Below are 18,046 nucleotides of genomic sequence, written 5' to 3'. Positions count from 1 at the left end.
CCTTGAGATTTACTCATCCCTTTTAGTTATCAAATTTTGACTTGGCACATATGTTAAGAAAACAATGATTAGTGTAGTGAGTTTACCATTTTACCTCTATTAATTGGTAAAGTCTGAAACATATTTATTCATTATATTTTCAAAATATTAACTCAATGTTAACAAACTGAATATATAATACGAATGATTTTTGTTCTCATTCCTTGATTTGTTAAAAATGACAAGTAAAAAGGGGCATGAAATTAAAAAATAATTAACAAGTAAAGACTGAAGGAGTATTTGCATATGCAGAATATTCTAGATGTCTCTTTAAGGGATTATAATACTTATGGTAAAGAATTATTAAGGTTTAGAGTTTGTGTAGCCCCATGAATCATAAACGAAATGTAGTGTTCAAACTAGAATTGACATATCTTGTAATTTCTCACATTTTTTCAATTATTATAATTTCTTTCGTTCATTTTATTTGTCCAATTTAAATAATTTAGAAATAATTTATCACTTATTTAATATCTCATCATTAATATCTATAATTATTTTCTAATATATTTATAAAATATTAAATTTATTATGTTCATGATAAATTTTATTATTTTATATATTATTTATTAAGAAGTGTACCAAACTAATAATCTCTAGGTTCCATATTAGTAGGTCAAATTATTAGAAATATATGTTTCATTTTTTTTATCATGCTAAATAAAGATAAAGTTAATTAATTACTTTTATTTTATCCTAACAATTAATACTCTTTGAAATCCTAAATAAATTTAAAGATTCATTAGTGTAACTCTTTCAATAATACTTCTTCACATGTCTTATAATCCTTCTCTCTTTTTACTTGTTTAATTTTAATTTTTTTTGTAGTTTGTTTTATTTGTCATTTTTTACAGATAAGAAAAGATAATATTTTGACTTATGTTACCTTCAATTTATATAAAGAATTAATATTTTTGAAAAAGATATAACTTTTTAAATGAATAAATTGATTTTAGAATTCTATCAATTAATAACGATAAAAAAATAAATTTGGTACGTTAATTATTATTTTCTTAAGAGGTGTGTTAAATACAAAATGTACAAATAAATAGAGATAGAGAGTACTAGGAAAATATATTTATTTAAATTTTGATGTCATCAATATAAATTAATAAAAATAAATATCAAAATGAATAATATATCTGTATATAATTGGAGAAGTAAAAAGTGACACATGTCAGCGCCACAAAAATTCAATAATTTTTTTTTAAAAAAAAAATTACGGTGGTGGCCTAGGTGGGGGTGACATAAGAAATGACATTAAAAAGTGATAGAGGGTGTCTTCGGTAGGGGTAACGTCAAATATGATATTTAAAAAAATATATATGAAATATGTTTTCAAAAAAATATTTTTGTTAATTTTTTAAAAGATGGTGGCAGAGGTTAAAAAATGATTTTAAAAAATATAAAATATTTAATCAATGGATTTTTTTTGCGGGGGAGGGAGAAGGGGTGGTAGGGGTTTGAGTGAGGTAATTTTTTTCAAAAAATTTCAAATATTTTTCAAAAATAATTTATAACTTTTTTTGTTTGACGGTATGGGTAAAAACTATTTGAAATATAAATTTTTTAAATTCTTTTATATGGGGAGGGTCAAGTAAAACTTAGGGTAAGGGTGAGCGTAAAAAATATATACACTTTTTAAATTTTAAATATTTAACCAAAATAATTTTTTTGGAGGAGAGGGCGGGGTGGTAGAGGTTGAGTGAGGAAAAAAATCATAAAATTTCATTTTGTTTATTTGAGGAGGGGGGGGGGGGGGGGGGGGAGGGGATGGTTTGGGGGTAAGGCTAAAAAAAATATATGAATTTCAAAAAATAAGAAAATTTTAAACAGTTTTTTTTTTGATAGGGTGTAGGGTACGGGGTACAGGAGACGCGGTAGGGTAAGAAATAAATATTGAAAGATGAAGTAGAGTTTTGGAAAGTGTTTTCTTTAATTTTTATGGGAAGTCGTTTTCCTCAAATTTGAGAAAAATGAGTTTATTTAGAAAAACATTTTCTACAAAATATTTAAGCCAACAAACATGAGAAAATTGGAAAACATCTTTATAAAAACATAAAAATTATCCCAGGTTTTAATATTTTAGAAAAGCACCCACCATTTATAGTATTAGGCTAAATTTCATAACTAGTATTCTGTAAAAAAAATTATTCCACATATTTTATATAATTTTATCCGAACTTGATCTACCAAAATTATTTCCAATTACAAGTAGTAATAATAGATTTTTTTAAAATAAAATCAATGGTATTTTCCTTTTGTGTTTTTTCTCAAATTCTTATTAAATATTCGTTGTCATGACTTTTCATTGAATATTTTCATTATAAAAGGATAACAAAATTCATGGGTATTTTAAATTATTTCTAGAACTTATAGGAACATTTCATACTTTTAAAAAGTAAAAGATTTCTCTTAAAAAATATATGCTCAAACGCATGATGAAACTTCAGCCGAAAATATTTGTCAAAAATATTTAAAAATTTGTGGTTAAAGGAATAACAAAGCCTTAATTTGTTATTTTGCGGTCCCGATAAATGTCAAGTATGAATATATTATTGCAAATCTAACCTATAATGTATGCGTCATTAAAGAGTTATCATACTCTAAACCCACTTTATAATCATATACTTTTTCTTTTGGCCTTACCCTCTTCTGAACATACTTTCTCAATCCGCTCCCACCCCCGTCCCGCACCGCCCACACCGTCCAATTGTCATCCCTACTTTCTCCTCCTCCCAAATAAAATAGTTACAGAATTCTATTTGATTAAAAATATATTTTAAATTGATCAAACATGCTTATTTTGCAAAAACTAAAATAACTTTATTTTACAAATATAAAACATATTTATCTTGTAAAAAAGCAAAAAATAAAAATATTGTCAAATTAGATATAACTTAATCAACTAAAACAACATTTATGGATTCAAATATAAACCTTATGACAATACGGTATATCCATCAATGAATCTGGACAATTATAAAACAAACAAAATATACTATTTTTGCGCCCCTATTTTAATTTTTTAAATTTCCTTTTCCTTAAAAGAAAAGTAATTTTTATTTTAGAATCTATCCAACCGTTGCCATTTTCACAAATGTCGCCATTTTCAATCTTCGCCATTTCAGAATATATCCGACCGCACATACACTCTTAATGACAAATGTCGTCATTTTCAATAAAATTCTTGATTCCAATGAAGAATTTTGATCAGTCTTATTGAAATTCTTCAATAATCTCTTTGGTTAGTTTCAATTTTAGATTCAGAAAAAGAGAAAAACTCAGCATAGTGATTTTGTGTGAGCAAGTGAAAAATATGAATTAGTATCATATATATGAAGCTTTTCGTCATGGAAACACCCTATATTGGTTTTTTCCTTTCTCTGTTCTTCTTTTGTTTGCGTTTTTAGGTTAACTGTGTTGGTGTTTTTTTCGATTCTTTTACAGACTAAAAGAGGAAACCCCTAGTTAAGTGATTTTGTGAGAGCAAGTAAAAAAATATGAACCAATATCACATATATGAAGTTTTTGGCCGTGGAAGACACTGGATAATGGTTCTTTCTTTCTCTATTCTTCTTTTGTTTGCGCTTTTAGGTTGATTGTGTCGTTTAAGTTTTTTTTTTTTTAGCTTTTTCAGTTTTTATCTTTTTGCAAACTGTATATAAAGGAATAAAGAAGAATACAATCGAGTATTTTGTGATTAAAAGTGTGGATAAATCCCAGAAAAACAAGTTCTTGAAGTAAGAAACCCCATGAAAAAAGTTTCTTTGTTTTTATATTTGAAATTAATTGTAATTTGAGATTTAGATCTAATTTGTATCTAATTTTTCTTGGGAAGTTGAATTGGATTGTTGAAGTTTCAAATTTGATTTCAGCTACAACAGCAACAACAACAACGTACACAACAAAATCTCATAAAGTGGGGTTTGGGAAGGTTGAGTGTATGTACACTGAACTTATCCTTACCTTGGAGGCTGAGAGATTAGACTATTTTCCTATAGGAAAAAATTTAGGAGGAAGAGTACTTTTGATGAGAGTAGGTTCAAATAGGCAAAATGTGCCCTACCCAATGTGAAGACACAGTCTCATTTTCAGTTGGGGATGCTCTTTTGTAGTTATTTTATTTATTATTTCAGCATACGATGATTGTATCCTTGTCGGGCGTACTTTTATTTCTTTGGTATGGACTGGTGTGCCCTTGTAGGACTTTATATTGTGTTGGATTGATCTTTTTTAGTTTTTTAATTTGTAGTTTGTAGCTTATTTATTTTTATTTTATAACAAGATTTGGATCGACGACAATCCATGATGGATAGAGATTGATGACTTTCTTAAGGGTAAATCATTTATTGCTTGTGAGAGTGTTTGATTTGCATTGATTGGGAGAAGTTTGAGTAGCCGTTCCCAAATAGATGCATGAGGTTGCGTGATGATGGATTGGCTAAAAACTTTCTTAAGGGCAAAATAGTCATCTTTTTGGGAAGGTTTTGACTTAGTTGGCACTAAGAACATAGTCATACATGTGAATAATGTTGAGCATACCTCTCTGTTTTAAAAGGTTGAGCATGTTATGAATGATTTTGTGACAACTCTTACATCTCTTTTTGTGACTTTTGATTCATTAGCGGTAAAAATGTTCAATGTTACTTGTATTTTGAAAAGGATATAAGATTTTGAACCATCTTCGGCCATGTTTGTTGAGTTGTTAAAAAAAACCTTGTGTTCGCTTTTGTCATCTAGAACTTGCCCGGTTGGTCCAGAAATGTTGGTCTTGATTAAGTTTGGTTGGAGAAATGATCTTAGGGTTTCTTTGATGTTCTTGAAGTCCACTTGTCTTAAAAATTCCACCTCTACGCTAAATATATCCTTAGTTGTCCCCTCTGAGACTAATCCTTTTTATTGGCAACCACATTACAAGCCTTATCCTCTCTTTTGAACCCTTCCCTCTTTGAACATGTGATTGTGAAAGTTGAGGCTAAAAGACTAAGTTGGGGTTGTTATGGGAAATTCATTGAAGGGATGAAAGAAAGAAAATTCCCTCCTTGAACTTGAGTTTGTGAAAGTTGAGGCTAACAGTCTATGTTGGGGTTGTTAAGGTAAATTCTTTAAAGGGATGCTTTCCACATGAGGTCTTGATGTAAAAAAAAAAAAAAAGACAAATTGCAGGATGGATGGAAAATCTTAGAGAAAGAATAAGCTTCGAAAAAAAGAAAGAATAAGCTTCGAAAAAAAGAAAGAAAATGAATAAATGAGACTTGAATCCTCCAAAAGTTGAAAATGGTTGCATGTCTAGAGTGAAAATAAGAAAAGAAAAATGAAGAATAGTGTGAAATGTGCATGGTTTAAAAAGTAGCGAAAGTTGGAAATGAGGAGTTGTTGTGTAGTGGATCAAGGAGGGTGTAATCACTAATACTAAATAATACCCTTACCTTCCCTAAGCCTACATTACAAGCTTGACAAAGTCCTTTGAGATTTCTAACTAAATGGAGTTGAGTCAATGCTACATGCATTATAGTCTCCAATCTCAAGAGTACATTAGTGAACCTACCTTCCATATATGGGAAGGGACACTTTTCTCACTATATTTCACTCGGTTCTAAGCTAGAGTCTCTTTTAAAATGTATTTCATTAACAAATCAAAACTTAGTTTTAGGTCATAGGGGTCTACCCTTATTATAGTCATATTCATAGATCAAAGAGAACTGCATGAGTATTGTTCAATACAATTCACACATATGAGGTAAGCACATTTACATCACCATATCATAATAAGGCACATAGGCCAATAACTCACAAGCCATATGTCAAGACATTCAATTCAACATCATACCAATCCTAATTAATCTCATCATAAGGTATACTTCATTACATGATTATCATTAACCCCAAGTAATCATTTCAATTCGACATCCTACCATCCCTAATGAATTTCATCATAAGGTATACTTCAATACATGATCATCATTAACCACAAGTAATCATAATTGAAGTAAAGTTTTGAGATCATAAAGCCTTACCCCCATCTCCTTCACAAGCCATCATCCAAGGTTTTACTATCAACCATTCAATTATACCCAACAATGGGTGTAATATAATCACACAATAGTAATTAATACAATAATGAAGTCAATTGAATCACTGCACATCAATTCATCACTAGTTCATAACCTAGGGTTAGGGATTTGGGTCAAATTCATGATCTACTTCACAAACTAGGTTAATTCATCAAGAAATAGAATAATTGAATCATAATACATCATAATATATTCATAATAAACTAAATAAATCATAAAACAGCAATTTAGAATATCAAATTCGTATTAGGAAGAAACACATATGAAACCATCTTTTTGTAAACCAATTTTGGAAGAACCCTTTGGGGAAAACAATCCCAAAGGTGAAAGGATCCCATGACTCTTTAATTCATGAAGAATTATGGAGAAAATAAGTATTATTTCTTCCCTACTTTGTCTTATATGTAGTTTCTTTGGGAGAGAGAAAGAAGAGCAATTGGGTTTTGAGAATATGAGAGTTGGGTTAGTTTAATTAAGTTAAGGTCTTTATATAAGCCATTACATAACTGAATTAGACCTCCCTTAACCCCTAAATAATTAACTAACCAACTACAATTAATTTAATGGACTAAATTAAAACTTGACAGCAACCAGTGACCCTAACCTACGAGCCCCCGACCTACGAGCCGTAGGTCAGTCGACGGACCTTGGGACCAACCGTCCTGCAGGTCCGTCATTTTGGTCAGAGATTTGACAAATGAACCCTTCATGAAAATGAATAAGTTACCATCCAAAGTGGCCATCGATGCCTCATAAATCAGGCCATGCCTCGTATCCTACAATCGTCGATGGCTATTGTCTCAAGATAGTTTTTAGCCACAATGCAAGGGTCCTCCTCAAGGACCCTTTGGTTGGACTTGGGGAGTCGTACCTGGATGTTTCAACCCTAAGCCAACTTTAATACGTATTGTACACCTTATCACCAAATTCCATCAAATTTCAACTCCTAAAACCTAGTCAATTAGGCTAAGGAACACAAGCACCTCTTGAACTAGTATCCAGACGTCATGGACGTTTCTTGATGCTTTGATTCTAAAACTTCCTAAATGACTTATGTGCATTATATTTGACCTTAAAACAGTTTTACAACCCTTAGAAACTCATGTTACTCTCTAGAATAGATCTTGGACTTTCAAAGCGTTACAATATCCAACTTAACTAAAGTATATTTGTGTCACGACCTGACTTCCCGAGTTATGATGACACCTACTACAACCCACTTGTAGGTAATCCAACATGTACCCAAAATTACACGTAACACGACATTCTGTCGTGAACGCGGATGAGACGTGTTTAGAATCTTTATTGTTGATGTAACTTTGTTTTCAATTATAGGTTACTAGATTCGTGATTGTCATCTAATTTGTACGGGCGAGTGGATACCACTATAACTCAGATGAAGTTACTTATGTGATTAAACACGAAACAATATTGTTTGGCTAGAAAGTCCAACCAACCCTCATAAACCAATTCGTCATATTCGTGTGGGTGACTGACAGTGGCATATGTAGAATATGCACTTATAATTTTTAGCTTTTGTTGCTTATAGATATTATACTATATTAATCTTCAAAATATTATGATTTTTTTGTCTGAAACTGTTGTCTTTTCTAATTTATCACAGAAATATTCAAGATGGCTCATGCAATTGGGCTTTTATGCTGGTGTCAACATTATGTCCTAGTACTGTTTCTCTTCCTTGGAGCTCAAGGAAGGTATTTTGCAAATAATTTTTGTTCCGCTAACTGGAATACTCTCCAATAAAATGCATCAAATGCTAGATTACTTGTCCATGGTTTTGTATATATTTTGGTGCATTCAGCTACTAAGTTAATATCTGGCTATAGTGATCTCATGGCTAGTAAACTTTTTGTCAGAGGAGAAAGTTGTTTCCTCTTATTCGTATACATTTCAATATTTTATTTATTGTTATCTTATGAATGGAAGTTCATTAAAGGACACTGTTTGGAAGTGCTTTTGATCAATTATATGACGTTGACGTTCAATCATTCTTCATTTTCCTCTTCTAGTTCTTATAAATATGATTTCTTTTATATCTCAAAAACATCTACGAACTTTTCAGATATTATTCGTCATCAATATGATCGCTCACTCATATCTGTGATGTCTAGCAGAAAATCAGATAAAGGTTCAGATGCAATTCCTTTAGTTTTATTTGATGCACCTCAACTGTCTGATTTTCTCAAAATGTCAAAAGAGAAGTTAGAATAGAAGAATCATCAGTATTCTTAGCGGGGGAATACCCTCTTAGGGGAGACGCAAAATATGATCAAATACCTTGAGCTTTGGAGCATCAATGCTGATCCAGCCAACATCTTCTCAAAATGCTTCGTGACTCCAAGGTTTCCCTGTTGCATGCTTAACTGTCTTCACTTATTGGCTTGTTGACTCATCATTCTACTTTTTTGGGGATGAGCTTACAAATTCTGGAATATTAGGTTGACTAATCTGAGAGACTGGCAAGAGAAAGTGAAACAGTTTTCCATGGCTTGTTTGGGCGAATTACTATATGTATGTACTCAAAATTAACATGCTCGAAATAATAAACCAATGTAATTTCCATCTAAGGACAGCCGAACCTAATCCTGTTGGCAGGTATCTTTGTTGCTGTAACTTCTTATTTGTGCAAATTTTCAAGTTCATTACTCCCTCGATATCAATTTGTTTTGTCTTGACTTGGAATGGATTTTAAGAAAGTAAATAAGGACTTCTGAATATTTTGAACTTAAACTAAATATATGTAGAATGTACCAAATGTTCTTAAATCTTTTGGTATTAAACATGTCATGAGGAAAGATGAAATTTAAGAGTTTCCAAAAAAGAGAACACATATTATTTTTGAAACAGATAAAAAAGGAAAGTAGGACAAACATTAAAACAAAGGGAGTGTTATATTTGTTAAAATTCCTCTACATAATAAGTTACTAAGCTATATTGCAATTAGGTTTTAAGTATTCAGTGTTATATGATCAATCATTTAAAAGTATAGACAGTGTCAGAAACACAATTTATGCACTAATGCAACTCTTATGAGAAATAATGTGTCATGACCGGGGAGCACCCCCCAGAAGTAACACGACATACTTGACCTCTCAAGGTCTTATACAAGCCCTTAGACATACTTGACCTCTCGTTTCCATCTTAAGACACAACTCAATAGGGTAGAATAGAGACACGACCCTTAACAACATAAAATAATATCTAAACTATTACACATTTGAATAAGTAGGAAATCCTTGAATCATAAGATTCCTTTTCTTGAACATGGGAGATTTATCCAAGCCCTTCGCTTTGGAGAAATCCTCTAGCCATCAACACCTACACTTTGTGTAAGAAGATGAAGAAGAATGGTATTAGTTCAAGCATGCACTAAGTATGGAAACCATGCAAAAAAATGCATTTAAAGAGCACATTTAGATAGAATTCATGCATCATGTCTGTTTAGTAAACTTCATGAACATTGGGCAATAACCACAACATAGTTCACATACATAAAGTAGACACGGATGCTATTCATAACAACACATAAAGCAACTTATTACATTTTGAGGCACATTCATTAAATATAGCACATTACTTCTTCTTTCTACCTCAACATCTTTTCTTAAGAAACCCTCAAGTGTACTTAGTACAATGTATCACCTTGAAGTCACCTAAGATGTCTTTCATAGATATAATATATCAACACAACCACATATATTCATAAAGTCATGAGTGTAACACCTTGTATTCTACGTGTACTAGTTCTATTTATTCAACACTTATGAATTTCCTTGTGGTATAGTTATGGACTCGGTTTCTATGCAACTAGTGAAAATAGAATAGGTTTAAAGTGAACTGTCCGGTAGGCTTTAATGAGACATGATTAAATTGAAATCAATGGAAGTATTTAAATTTGAGATCATTATGTGACATTTGAATCTAAAGTTTAAACAGAAATTGTACATTAGTTTAAGTTAAGTTAAAGGTATTAAGTCTAGAAATGAAATAAAATTGTCACACCCCGAGCTACCCCAAGACCCTGCTGGTACGATCATGAGCATACTAAAGAATAAAAATTGATGCGGAAGATAAATCATACTTAAAATGAAAAGATAGGGAATACTCATACACTATAGCTGAAATATTTGAAAATAGATGAGTTTAATACAAGAAAATATTAACTCAAAGCTAAGCTGAAACTAAGTATGCCTAAAAATAGCCTATAAACTGACTAGAAATGCTAGGTGTAACGACCTGTGGGTCGTTTTGAGCAGCAGATTTTATTTCTGGAAAAACTGGCTGGGACGACGGAACCCACGACGGACCGTCATGGGCACGACGGACCGTCGAGGGTGTCTCGTTTCAAAACACTTAGAAATTCTGAAAAATGGGTACTGAAATCGACTCTCTAAACTTCGTAACGGAATGGCAGGACGGACCGTCACAGGCGTGACAGACCGTCATAGGCGTGACGGACCGTCACAGACTCTTCAGAGAATTGAGTTTCTGAACTCTGTGACGGAGCAGCAGGACGGACCGTCGCAGGCACGACGGCCCGTCACAGGCTGCGTCACCCCAGGCGGGGTCGGATTTCTTTAAATGTTTTAAGGGGCATTTTGGACTATTCCTGCTATAATTATAAATTTAGTGGGTTAATGTTAATAATTTAACTACTTGAGGGTTAAAAGAGATAACCTTGGATTAATTAATGGGTTAATTCACCATCTTTTATACTTAATTATATGCTAATTAAGGTAAAAGAAAGAGAGTTTGAATAAGAAAAAGAGAAAAGAACAGAGAGAGGGAGAAACGTATGATCAAGAGAGAGAGAAACAAAGAGGATAGCAAAGCTTTGGGGAAATTGCTTGCTTGCTCACGAATCTTCGGTGGAGGTAGGTTATGGTTTTTATACTATACGTAGTGAACTCTTAATAGCGAATGATATGTATGGGTAGTATTGTAAACCCTTATATATGCTTAATTGTATGCTTGCATGAATGTGATTATGTAATTGTGATAAAATAAGCATGATGAAGCTATTGAATCCTAAATCTTGAGAAACCCTAATCTACTTTGTTAATGATGATGCCTTAGTGTAAAAGAAGGCTTGATGAACGAAAGTAGTGAGATTAGGGGATCGGGTGCCACGTTCCGGTACCAGGATAGTACATGAGGATCGGAGTGTCACGTTCTGACACCAGGATAGTATATGGATCAGGTGCCACGTTCCGGTACCAGGATAGTATATGAGGATCGGAGTGTCACGTTCCGACACCAGGATAGTATATGGATCGGGTGCCACGTTCCGGTACCAGGATAGAATATGGATCAGGTGTCACGTTCCGACACCAGGATAGAATGAGGATCGGAGTGTCACGTTCCGACACCAGGATAGTATATGAGGAGCGGAGTGTCACGTACCGACACGAGAGGAATAAAGATAATGAATCTTGAAAGATGCTAATATACTCAATCTAATGAACCTAATTCCCAAATGAGTATGATAAGGAGGCGTGAGTCCTCATTGATGTGCTTGGTGTTGTAACCAAGGGTTATGGTAATTGTAAATGCTGCATGCTAAGGATATTAGTTGATTTTATGATGTTATCTGATATATACTGTTTTCTATTTTGAGTTGGCCGATGATACCTACTCAGTACTTGTGTTTGTACTGACCCCTACTTGTATTTGTTTTCTTTGTAAATTGTGGAGTGCAGCAAATGTACCGTCGTCCTCAACTCAACCGCAACTCTAGCCAGTCTTCATTACTCCGGATATCAGGGTGAGCTAATGCTTGTAGCTTGGATTGGATCCTCCTCTTCATGTCTTGATGCCTTGAGTTCCGGCATGGACTAGCTGTTTATGTATTTTAGCTTCTTAGATACTCTTAGATTTAGTAATTTGAAGTAGATGTTCTTGTGATGATGACTTCCAGATTTTGGGGATAATAATAGTTGTTGAGTTTTTAGAAGTTATTGAATTGGTTTTTATTAATGAGTTTAAGTCTTCCGCATTACTTTCTGTTGATATTATATTCGAAATGTTAAGGTTTAGATTGGTTGGTTCGCTCACATAGGAGGGTAAGTGTGGGTGCCAGTCGCGACCCGATTTGGGTTGTGACACTAGGACACGTCCCATCTAAATCTAGAAAAACTAAAAATAAAGACTAAAATATTAAAATGAAACTCATGACTATTGTCCCCGGAAAATGAGAACTCACCACGGATTCTTCTACACTGGAGATCGGAAGTCGATCTAAGCTTGATCTGGATGCTATGAACCTGAACCTACATCGTGAGAAGATGTAGCACACGTATGCGTCAATACTTGAAAGGTATGAGCATGCATGATAAAGTAAAGCTGAACTAAAGCATAAATGAACAAGCGCAAAAACAAGTAAAAATTTTCTGTACATGATATACTGAATGTTGAGATAACTTAATGCAATGACCAATTTATAACATTTTGAAACTGAATACTGAATATATTGACAAATGGTAAATGCAATAGAGTTTGACTGAACTATCGGAGCTACTAGTTACTGATAATAAAACCACATGAGCTTAATGTGGAGTCCGATGAATATGCCCCATCGAGAGGAACCAATATACCCTGCTAGAGGTATAAAGACATGCTGGCGTGATCACTATACTGATGTTCATAGAGGGGACTTAAAACCTACTTGGCTAGTAGTTCTTGGACTATATAGGTATGATGAACCCTAGTCCAACTCGGTATTATGCTAATCCCAATGAATTAAGTGATTAAGACATTATGATTGAATTTCTGTAAATACTGGATAGCTCAAAACTAAACATGCAAACTGAGAGTGCAATAATTAATCTGATAATTATGCATTTAATAACCGAGGCATGTATATCTGAAGTAACTGAAATATCTAACCTAGCATGTTAATTCAAGAACTAAAGAAATACATAGTTAGGGTTCTGAACTTCATGCGATAAATTGAATAATAAATTTACAATCTGATTTGGAACATATATCTATCTAAGTTTTGATGATCTGTTGTAATTCTACAAACCCTAGGTATTCATGATGAGAGAATCAAGAACTGACTAAAAATTAGGGACCTAATGGGTGAAAATAACCCACTAGTGAAATCCTACATACCTGGTGATGAAATCCACGGAGAAATATTTAGATTTGGGAATGGAACTGCTGAAACTTTGTTGCGTTCTTGAACTAGGACCTTTTTCTTCTTTCTTGCTTCTAATTTTCTAAGTTTTGATTTATGATTTTGACTTAGGTAAGTTCTTGTTATGTTTCTAGGGTTAAACTAACTAATATATGATGATTTCGGGTAAAAATGACTTATCTTATTGGTTAAACAAAGTAAAAAAAGACCAATAGATCCCCGAGTTAATTGCAGTCGGACCAAACGATGACCTTGAATGATGGGCAATAGTCGTTCGCTTGGGTCTGTTCGACAGGCCCTTACTAAAACGGACATAACTTCTTATTCAGAGGTTGGATTTTAGAAAACTTGGTGTTTATGAAAAGATAATTCAATTATCTATCTTTTGATAGGTCATAGCACATATAATTACTTTTGTGCTAAGAGTTATGACCATTTGAAGTTGACCTAACAATATTTTCTCCCTAACTGACTGCTAACTCTCACTTAAGTTCATACCTACGGACCGTAGATCGAACGACGGTCCGTGCTGGTCATCCCTCGTTCGTGTCAAAGGCTGGGTAGTAAGAGTCTCAATACACAAACACCATCGATGGACCGTTGTCTAATCTATGGACCATCGGTCCGTCCGTGGGTGAGACTTCGTCGATTTTGCTGAGCTGAATTTTGGGAGGGCTACAGTGACAATCTACGGACCTACAGTATGGTCCGTAGATTAGACTATGGTCCATCAATGGTAACTGTCGATTGGACCTGCAATATTTTTTCTGAAAATTGAATTTTTGGTCTGTTTTGAGTATGAGGTGTTATATTATCTCCCCCTTGAGAACATTTGTCCTCGAATGAAGACTAAACTATCTTAAATGATGGGAGAGAGCTGCAATCCCTACAAGTAAACACTGAGGACTAAAATTTTGATTGAACTGAGTTTCAAGAATATGCAAATACGCTGAAAATGCAAGTACAAACTGAGGGAACATGATTCTAAGACTGAACTCACGCATGAATGACTGAAAAACTGAAGAGGAACTATTACCTCAAGCTGGAGTGGAATCGAGAGGAAAGATGGGAGGATATTTGGCTTTCATGGATGCTGCTGCTTCTCAAGTCGCTCCCTCTATACTCCTCCACAAAACGTTGACTGAAACTACTTCGTTGTTTCTCAACCTTTTAACCTGACGGTCAAGAATCTTAATTGGTACATCATCATAATAAAGACTCTCTTTCTCAGCCACACTCTCTAATGGCACTACAGAGGCTAGGTCACCCAAACACTTTTTCAAGAATGAGATGTGGCCGCATATCTAGGACTGAGCTTCCCTTTCTTGCCAAACCTCATCACCCCTTTCATAGGTGACACTTTCAGGAAAACCCAATCATCAACTTGGAACTCTACTTCCCTTCTCCTAACATCTGCATAAGAAATTTGACGACTCTGGGATGTCTTAAGTCTATCTCTAATGAGTTGCACTTTCTCCATAGCACAAAGGACTAAATATGGCCCTATTGAATCAGTTTCACATACTTCAAACCAATGAATATGAGATCTACATCTGCGTCCATACAGAGCATCATAAGGGGCCATCTTAATGCTTGAATGATAGCTATTCTTGTGGTCGAACTCGATAAGAGAAAGATAATCATCCCAACTACCTTTGAATAGTACGCTCTGCCTGTCTATCCGTCTGCAGATGAAATGTTGTGCTAAGGTTAACCTGAGTACCAAGACCCTTCTGAAATGACTTCCAGAAATGAGAGGTAAACTGAGGTTCTCTATCTGAGACGATCGATAAAGGAACCCCATGAAACCTCACAATTTCATTAATGTAAAGCTTGGCATAGTCTTCAATCAAATCTATAGTCTTGACCGCCAAAAAGCGAGAAGACTTAGTCATCTTATCAACTATGACCCAAATGGAGTCATGTTGTTTGCGAGTATGTGGTAACCCTATGATGAAATCCATATGGATCACTTCCCACTTCCAAGTAGGAATGTCGATCTCTTGAGTCATACCCCCTGGTTTCTGATGTTCGACCTTGACTTGCTGGCAATTTGGGCACTTACTCACAAAATCTGCTATATCCCTCTCCATGCCATTCCACCAATAACTTCCCGCAGATTGCGGTACATCTTAGTGTCACTTGGATGAATGTAATTCTCCTATGTGAGGAGTCTATGTAAACCTTTATATATATATATATATATATATATATATATATGATGTGTAAGTGAAAAATCTATGTAAATCTCACAAGGTAGACATATATGAAAATTATAAATTTTTGCAATTTAACCTATGATATGTTATGACAAATGCTAAGAGGTTAGTCTAAGTCCTCTCCGAGGACGACAACGTCGAATACGTTTGTGGGTTGCTCCCGGGAACTGACTATCCTTGAGTTAATTAGTTCATGCATAAAATTTCGCATGAACCCTTTGAGTCGAGTATTCTTGATATGAGTAGTATCATTAACTCCTTAAGGTCTGGAGTTGTTGATTTCCAAGTATTAAGTTTTGTGCATGTTTATTGAAAACATATAACTGCGTCGTTCATGTCCATAATTTTGGCATGAACCTATTTTATGAATTCCTTTTACAATTTTTTAAAAAACTTGTTTTAAAGACTTGATCACTGAGTTGGGAAAAAGTAAAGTTGAAAATCTTGTCTTCAAAGAAGTCAGTGGGGAATAAGTATTCCCAAAAATATTTAAAATGTTTTCACATTTAAATAATAAGAAAGGAAACAGAGATTTCCAAAGATCTTTCAGGCTAGTTTTCATAAAAGAGTATTCTCTTTCTAAATAAGGCAAGAGAGGAAATTCTTATTTCAAATATAGCCTTTGGGTTAAGTCTTGAGCACTAATCTCAAATAATAAAATAAGTGTATTTTTAAAACATAAGAGACAGTACATTTTGGGAGTAGTATTGAACATAGATATAGGGGAGAGTTAAGACAACTCACAACCCCTATAAACTATGTAGCCATCATGGGTACAAAGGCTCATACTTTTTGGATGAACCCTTTTCACATAGACTAGTTTATCCATTAGTAGTTCAGGTCCTCTACCTTTGGCGGAATAGAGGATGTGCTGGCAGCATGAGGTAGATCATTGTATCATCTCTATAGTTGTTATGTTATGGTTGTCGTTTAGAGAGACTCCCACAAAAGTTATAGTATTTTTGTATAAATCAAATAATTGTACTTGCATATGCATTTAAGAGTTATGTTGTATCCTTATTATGTACACAGGGTTAACATGATGGTTTTAAATAACTTTTCTTTATATTGCACTTGTTTAAACTGCGTTATATTCAAATAAGTTTAGTTAATTATCAGGAGTTTAGTATTTCGAGTTGAGTACCTTAAGTTGAGTATCTTGAGTTGATCAGTGCTTTATTAAGTAGAGTATCATATCTTTGAAGTTGAGTATCCTTTCTTTGAGTTTAGTGTCTAATCTTTGAGTTGAGTATCTTGTCCTTGAGTACTTCTAAGTTGAATAAGTTGAGTAGTTTTCAGTATCCTTCAGTACACCTTGAGTTGAATAAGTTTGGAAAGAGGTAACTATGGTTCTATTTTTATCAAGTTCAAGCTTTTGTAATTCATTACAACTCCCCTTACATGCTAGTACATTCTACCTACTGAGACATTTGGTCGACATCTTCTCATGATGCAGATCTAGGTATTCAGGATCATCAACAGGAGCTTCGTTGATGTCACATGGAGTTCAAGTTAGCTATGGTAAGTCTGCTTGCTTCTAGAGGATTCCATTTACTTTTAGTTGTTAGGAGGTTGTGAGTCTTTTCATGACCTCCATTATTGTCATTTAAAGGCTTCATAGATGGAAAATAGATTTTTAGAAGTCTTTATTTTATTTAATAAGCATTTTACAAACTAAAGTTTCCTTGTATGTCGAGTTGTATATATTTTATTATACACAGTTTTATTTGGACTTGAAGTTTGTTTTTATGTTTTATGAACTTTTATTTTAGTTTTGAGTTGTTTTATGATTAAGTTAGTCTCCACTTTTATAAACAGCCAGGACAAGGGTTTTCTTGGGAACTAGCAATGTTTCTTGAGTGCCAACCATGTCTTGGGTGTAGATTCGGGTCGTGACAAACATTGTATTAGAGCAAAGAGTTCAAGTGTCCTATAGTGTTGATGAAGTCGTGTCAAGTAGGATCTTATTTATGGTTGTGAGGGACCTAATTGTGTAAATGAGGGACTACAAACATTTAATAAAAGTTTCTCTTCTTTCATACTCTAAATTATGCAATAGATATATGTCATAGAGATTTATTCGTACTCGTGAGTTTCTCAGATTCATTCGACTACCCATCATACTAGGTGTGGTTGAAAAGAAGAGTCAATTATCTTTTGATGATTTGTTCTTAGCAAGAATCTTGATAAATTCATGAGACTTCTAGAATGGCTTAAGATAATCCCAAAAGTAAGTGAAATGTAAAGTTTAGAGGAATTCCCTCATTCATATGAATCTTGCATTTGAACTAAAAGAGAGTTGTACTCTTTTCCTTAAGCCTTGTTTTAGATTAGATACATTTAAAGAAATATGTTTAGAGCTTGGGTATGATTTTCACCCAAAAAGGTAGCATGAGTTATGAGATCATGAGTAGTAGTAGTGAAAGAGCCTAGAGTTAGAGGAAAGTATCAGAAGGTTTAGTAATCTAAGTAAGGGAGATAGTGATGGGATGGATAATATTATTAGTCATGCACCCAGTAAGTTATGAATGAAGAGTTTTCCCTTACTGGTA

General features: G+C 33.7%; 2 protein-coding genes and 1 long non-coding RNA gene across 3 annotated transcripts in view; 2 read left to right on the top strand and 1 right to left on the bottom strand.

Moving 5' to 3' along the window:
* The window catches only part of LOC138348560 (uncharacterized), an 87,701-nt gene that overhangs the window by 34,327 nt on the left and 35,328 nt on the right, over window positions 1–18,046 (top strand). The window lies entirely within an intron of this gene.
* The window catches only part of LOC138348559 (uncharacterized), a 135,726-nt gene that overhangs the window by 115,176 nt on the left and 2,504 nt on the right, over window positions 1–18,046 (bottom strand). The gene's annotated exons all lie outside the window — the stretch shown is intronic.
* Window positions 3,136–8,104, top strand: LOC138348557 (uncharacterized). The gene is made up of 3 exons (XR_011221246.1): window positions 3,136–3,286; window positions 3,490–3,596; window positions 7,741–8,104. It is a non-coding gene; the product is annotated as an uncharacterized lncRNA (long non-coding RNA).

The sequence above is a fragment of the Solanum lycopersicum genome, chromosome 5, assembly GCF_036512215.1.
Source record: "Solanum lycopersicum chromosome 5, SLM_r2.1".
NCBI lineage: Eukaryota > Viridiplantae > Streptophyta > Magnoliopsida > Solanales > Solanaceae > Solanum > Solanum lycopersicum.
Note: the sequence above shows the minus strand (reverse complement) of the source record. Positions and strands in the feature narration are given on the sequence as shown.